Raw genomic sequence first — 6667 nt, 5'->3', positions numbered from 1 at the left:
CCGCGGCGCGGCGTCCGGACAGCCTCCGGCAAGGGTGACGGGTGCCGCTCGCAGGGACGGCAGCACCCGCCACCCCGCGGGGACACCGGCTGAGAGCCGGGTGCCGGGCCACCGTCCCCAAGGGCTTGTAGCCGTCTGAGGGGCCGGTAGAGATTGTGTGCCCATGGGGCCAACAAGAAGGGATGTACTCATTACGGTTATTTTTTGCTCTGAGTCGCTCGGATGAGATATTTAAAACAATAGCCAAAAAAAAAAAAGGGCCCTTTTTTCTCTAAAATTGTCATGGAATCCCTGTGTCTTTTCCTCCTCTGTGGGTTGTTTTTTTGTTTGTTTTTTTTTTTAAAAAAAAACTACATCTCTGCAAAAGTCACGCGTCCGGCGGCGGAGCTTGACGGCACGGCCTCCGTCCTGAGAAATGCAACCCGTCCGTGTGGTTTGAACATTGGTTTTTGGGTTTGTTTTTTGGTTTTTTGGTTTTTTTCTTCATTTCTTTTTTTTTTCCAAAGAGAATTTGTGCTTTTACTTGTCAGACCTGAGGAATAAAACCCAGTCGATGTTCTTAGCCTCTGCTTGTCTCGGCTGAGCCCGGCGAGGTGGGCGCAGGGCTGCGGGAGGGAAGTGGGGACGAGGGGGGACACCACCGTGTGCCACCTCCCGGCCCAGCATGGGGTCCTCCCCATGGGGACCAGGGGAAGGGAGATGTGTTTGCACTGAAGGGTGGATGAAACACCTGCTTGAGCCTTTTCTGCAGCCTTTAAATGGGTGAGTCCTGGCTAACACTGTGCCGGGGAGGCACCAAGCTTGGTGAGGCTCATCCTTTCCTTACCCTCTTGAGGGGTTGCAAATGTTTTTTCCATCTCAGGGATGCTAAATCAGCCTCTGAGCTGGGAAAGTTGGGCTTGCATCATCCCCATGTCCAGCTCCCCACCGGCAGCTCCACAGGGAAGCACTTCCCAGCTAAGTCCCCCACGGAGGTACCAGCAAATGGTTCCTGATGGGCTCTGGAAATGGCCTTAAAACCATTCCCGAGGGTGAAGCACTGGGTAGGATTTGTTAACACGCTGCAATGCCCGGGGTTGGCAAAAGCAGAGGTGCCGATGGGTGGCAGGAGATTTTCCATCGATCTGTGTGGCACCTGGAGCAGGCAGCCGGTTTTCCATGTCACCAGGACATCGGAGTTAAAAATACAACCTCACATGCTCCTCTCCGGCTCATTGGGATGCGGTTACCAACAACAGCCCATCACGTGCTGCCAACCCCGGCACTCCAGGTCACGGAGAGGAGCTGGGGGCTCTCACCCTGCTTTTATAGATTATATTGAATTTTCAGCAGTTGTTACGGAGCCTGGACACCCAGGTGATGGACAACAGCCCCTGCCCATCGGCGGGAGCCAGCCCCAGGCTCAGCCACGACAGCTCTGCCAGGGGCAGCTGAGAGAGCAGCGTTTTTTATGAATAAAATACAATCCTCTAAATGTAATACCTGACACCAGGATGGAAAGCAAAAATGTCATGAGTCCCAGCTCCAGCCTCATGTCCTTGTGCCACTTGGAGCCATCGTGCCCCATGGGTGGCACCTCCCCAGCACAAATTCTCCCTCCTCTTCCTCACCCTTCAAAGAAAGTTTATGGGGTTTTTTTCAGAAAAAAAACATCCCCCAAGCCAAACCCCAATTTTTCCCCCAGCACCACATCCCCTCAGTGTTCATGGGAAGGACCCCAGGGGAATCCTGTGTCTCCAAGGGGAAGCTTGTGTGTCCCTGGGGTGACCCGCAGGCTGCTCCCCGGATGGAGCTGCTGGACCCCACAGCAGCCCTTACCGTGTACCCCACGAGGGGCAGGGCATGGCTCCCCAGAGCAGGGGACCAGCTGTGGCTCTGCAGGGGCAATCAGCCACAGCTGAGCCCCTCTCCCACCCCAGGGTATATGGGGAGGTCCCTGGCTGCAGCTGCCCTAGAGTTGGGGCAAGGGCAGGCTCAGCTTCGGGGCAGCAGCACAGGTAAGGATGCGGGCAGAGGATGGGGTAAATTTATATATATTTTTTTTCCTTCTTCAATCATTTTCTGTTTTATTTGATTCTGCTTTCTGATGAATCCCTTAATAAGGCCTTATAAAAACTGTTGTAAGCTGCATTAGCAATAATTTCTTAATGGCTGAGGCTGGCACCAGCAATTAGCAGCTAAGGACCTCTTACCCAGGCAGTGTGCCTGGACCCGTGCAGCCAGCGGCTTCTCAAGCTGTTGTATTGTCTGGAGTATCAAATACTAATGAAATAATTGTAAGTGGAGATTTGCTTTCTCTTTTTAAGTATGACCTGATTATTAAAGTGAAGGAGGCTTTAAAAAAAAAAAAAAAAAAAGAAAGTAATTCCTACTGGTGTTTCTGCAAATGGAAAAATAAGCTTGGAAATACGAGAGTGTTTCTGCAGCAGCATCTCCCCCTGTGCCTGGGGAGGATGGGGTGGGAAAGGTGCCTTTCTGGGGTACCAGGGTGCTGCAGAGCGGGGCCAGTGGGGAGCTGCACATCCTCAGCCTGTGTGGGAGCTGACGGATTGAAGCCATTAGACCTGTAACACAAGGCTCTAATGGCCACTCCGCCGATTACATTACATTTCATGGGTTTATAGCAATTACACTGCACCAGGCGGTGTCATAACACATTACGGGTTATAGCTTAATATCAGCTCTAGCTGGGAGATGTCGGGTGTGGGATGTGGCTGTGGGCGAGCATCCTCCAGGCAGGGAGGAGAGGGTTTCCCGTGGGTCTGACCCCGAGGGGGCTCGGGAGGGACTGAGACCCGGGGCTGTGCATTTTGGGACCCCTCTCACACATGGGAGAAGGACTGTGTTGATCAGAAATTCACCTTGCACAGGGCACCCCAGCCCCAGTGACACCTCTATACTCCCTTATTTTTCCTTCTGGAGCGGCGTTAGACTTACCAGTCTCCACATCATTCAAAGCCAAATGACTTTTAGCTCTGAAGGAGGTGGAGGAACCATCCTGATCAGGCCTTTCAAGCCCTGTTCTCACAGCAACACTGATGCTGCTGGCACCGGGCCTTGCCCCTGGCTGGGGCTGGGAGAGGAGCAGATGTTGGAAAGATTTTCTTTCTTTCATTCTAAGAAGTCAGTTCTGATAAAATAGACAATCACATCTGAAAGGGGCTGGTGTAATTAAGCAGTCAGATGCCGGGCAATTTGCATTAAGCCCTTTGTTGCCCTTGGTGCCAGCACATACCTCGCTGCCGGGCAGCAGCTGGAGCGAGAGGAGTGTGTCTGCTCCGGGGAGAGGAGATGCTGGGGTTGGGGCTCAGCGTGGAGATCCAGCAGCTCTTGATGCATCTCAGGACTGTGAGCTTGCAAACTCAGCCCTAAGCCCCAGCAAAGCTCTCCTGAGCAGCTGCAGGGAGATGCAGGTGGTTTGTGCTGCCTTTTTGTTGAGGGAAAGGTTTTTCTAGCTTCTTTGCAGCAGTGATGCTCCCCCCTACAGCACAACCAGCGATTCCTGGGGCTGCAGGAGCTGGGATGGGCTGGTGGGGAGGGCCTGGGACTGGGAATGCAGCGCCAGGAGATAAGGGGGCTGCGTCATGGGAAACCAGCCTCGGCAGACCGGCTGCCCAAACCGGCCGAAGGACGTGAAGAGATAAGGATAAGGTCACCCAAGCCCTGGGAGAGCTCAGCAGTAGGAGGCTCGGTCTGCAGGAGGCTGAATAAACCTCTTGGCCGTGTCCTGAGTTGCTGAGGAAGCCACAGGGGCTCTGATGGCACCACCAACCCTCGGCAAGGCAGAGGGACAGGCGTGGGCCACTGGGCTGAGCAGCTTCTGAGCGCTGGTTTAGACCCCACCGGGGCTGGGCTAGGCGAGCATGTGGCTCCTCACAGGGCACCAGCTCCCGTCCCGTCCCAGAGGATTTATTTTCCTAAAATGGAAGCAAAAGCTGAATTGATTTATTTTGGTTGGCAGCATGCAGAGCAGGGTAAATAATCCACAAGAAGCTCCCGAGCTGTCCAGATACACCAGGCATCTCCAGAGGCCCGGTTTCTTCTCCTAGAAGAACTGGGTTGGTCTGATTTTCTGACTCCCCAGCTCCTGTGTCAGGAGATGGCTCGTGCCTGGGCAGAGTGGTGGCCAACAGCCAGCACAGCAGTTCCCAAAGCTGTGTCCAGCTCTGCTCTGGGCAAGCATCGCTCTTGAACCCACACACATGCCCGTGGCTCAGGACACACTTGCTTTACCAGCAGAGATGCTCTTGATGTCTCTCGCTTGCTCCCAGCACACTGTCAGGCTGTGCCATGGGCTCCTTGGGTGGCCACAGAGACCCTTTGGTTGGCTGACGGGGATGTTTGTGCCTCCCAGCTGCTCTGGGAGCTTCTCAGCCCAGCTCTGAGCCATGTGTGTGCCATGGACATGCAGGAGCTCAGCCTGTTCTCCTCCAGCATCTTCTCCCCTGGTCCTCCCCTCGGCCCCTCCAGGTGACGTGCAGCTCTCCAGGCTCTCATTTGGCAGCTGGTTCTTGTTCCTGCAGATTATCTGTCTGGGTTTGCACAGGGGAGTCGATAAAACATTTCTGGGTGGTTTTCCTTCCCAGAGCATCCCCAGCTCCCTGAAGGTTTCTCGCTATTTCTCAGATAAACCCAGGTCCCTTCGGTACAAGTCAGTCACTTTTTCCCCCAGAGAATATTCTGTAACCATCTAAATGTTTCTCTGGTAAAGCTGGGGTCACTTGGGGTTTTTCATATTTCTTTTTGGGAGTTTTTCTTCTGTTGGGGATTTTACTTTGTCGGGGTTTTGGGCTCTACTTGCAAAAGTGAATCTCATCTGCTTTATTTTTTGCTGTCTCCAAAGAGGAGCTTTAATCAGATGATGGCTGTGGGGATAGAGAAGCAAAAACACTTTCTTTTTCTCTAAGGAAAGAACCTGATGTCATAGAAATATTACACCCCAGCCAACCAGATGGACTTGCTGTCTCTTTTAGACCAAAAGCTGGGAAGTTCAGCAGGAGCTCCTGGCAGAGCCACCTCTGGGAGCGGGCTAAGATGTCCCTGAAGCTCTGCCCGCTGCAGTGGGGAGAAGAGGAGGAGACTGTTGGGGATAAAGCAATGCTGGTGGGGTGTTATGGCATTGTGTTTTGGGTGCTTCTGTCTGTGTCTGTATCAGGAGAGGACGGGATTTGCTCTGAGGCTCAAGCCCAGTGATCCTCCTGGGGTGGACACTGTGTGTGACCCTGGTGTTAAGTATCACCAACCCCTTCCTGGAGCCACAGCTGCCTCTGGACACTGTGATACCTCGTAGCCACACATTCCTCCCCCAAATAACGGGCTGTAGCTGGGAGGAAGGAGACTTTTCTCCTATTTGCTTTCTTTTGTCAGTCTTTAAACCCAGTTGCAAATGCTGCTGGTAATTAAGGGCCGTCCTGCCGTTGGGGTGATGTGCTGAAGTGCAACCTCCTGCTCCCAGCCAGATCCTCCGCAGCAAACTCATGGTGGAGGAGAGGAAAATTTCTCCTTAATTTTCTTCTTTTGGATTGCAACAAAAAGCTTCCTATCCGAGGCAGTCTTGGAAACCTCTCCTTATTAAAGGACCTCCTTAAAACGTATTATAGCAGCTGAGGAGGATGGTTATGAAGCACAAAAAGCCTGCAGAAGAGCTCATTAAAATAATAAATTACAACTAATTAGAATAAATCAAGCTAAATCATCTCCAGTGTGAAGGTAAAATTGAGGTGTGAGTGAGTGTTTTTAATAAGGCCGGTGCTAATCCCAGGCTCCTCTTTAAAGTGATGGTGTGTCCTGCTGCAGCGATGATCCTGCTGCTGGGACCAGGGTGGAAAACAGACCCAGACAAAGGCACGGAGAAAGCAGAGCTAATGGGGTTTTTAATTGTTTCCAAATCTGAGCTGCCTTTCCCTAATTGCAGTGGGTTTCAGGGTAGCGCAGCATCCGCAGCGGCTCGTGGAGGGGCAGGCGCAGGTTGAGGTGCTTGGGTTTGCTCATTTTAGGGTTTTTTTTCTCTTTAATTTGCAACACACAAAGTGGCTGTGGGGTTTTGTTCCTCTCTGTCATATCACTTCATCATGCGCAGCCACAGCTAAATGACTTCTCTGCATAATTAGCGGTGAGATCATTGCGACCGCCTTGGCTCGGAGTCATTTCTCCTCCGGTCTCCAAAGAGCTGCTCAAAACAAGGGAGAGGAGGGAGGTGTCTCGGGGGGGAAGGCAGTGGGATGGGTGCCCTGCCTGTGCCCTGCCAGCCCCAGAGATGGGTGCTGGAGGGGGACACCTTGGACCCCTGCTCCTGCACCAGCTGAGGGAGGTTTGGGAGATCTCACTGTCCTCCTGGATGATGTTAACGCTTGAGCCAAAGGTCCCAGGGAGCAAAGACCAGTGGCACCAGCCTGACCCATGTGGAGGACAGGCTCACCACTTGTGACAGGCTCACCACCATCTGCAATGCATTAAAGCCCACGTAGGACATCGTGGACCAGATGATCTTTGAGCTGCCAAAGCAAAAGGTTTCCTGCTGAAATGAGTGAATCACTCCTGAAAGCAGCTGGGAGTGGGCTCAGCTCCTGGGAACACAGAGCTCAGACCCAGCACGATGCTGGTGCTGTGGCCAGGGACAGCAGTGATGCTGCTGAGACACCATGGCTTGAGCCTTCCCAGCTGCTGC

Source organism: Calidris pugnax, unplaced genomic scaffold (assembly GCF_001431845.1).
Source record: "Calidris pugnax isolate Ruff unplaced genomic scaffold, ASM143184v1 scaffold32, whole genome shotgun sequence".
In the NCBI taxonomy this organism is placed as follows: Eukaryota; Metazoa; Chordata; class Aves; order Charadriiformes; family Scolopacidae; genus Calidris; species Calidris pugnax.
Note: the sequence above shows the minus strand (reverse complement) of the source record.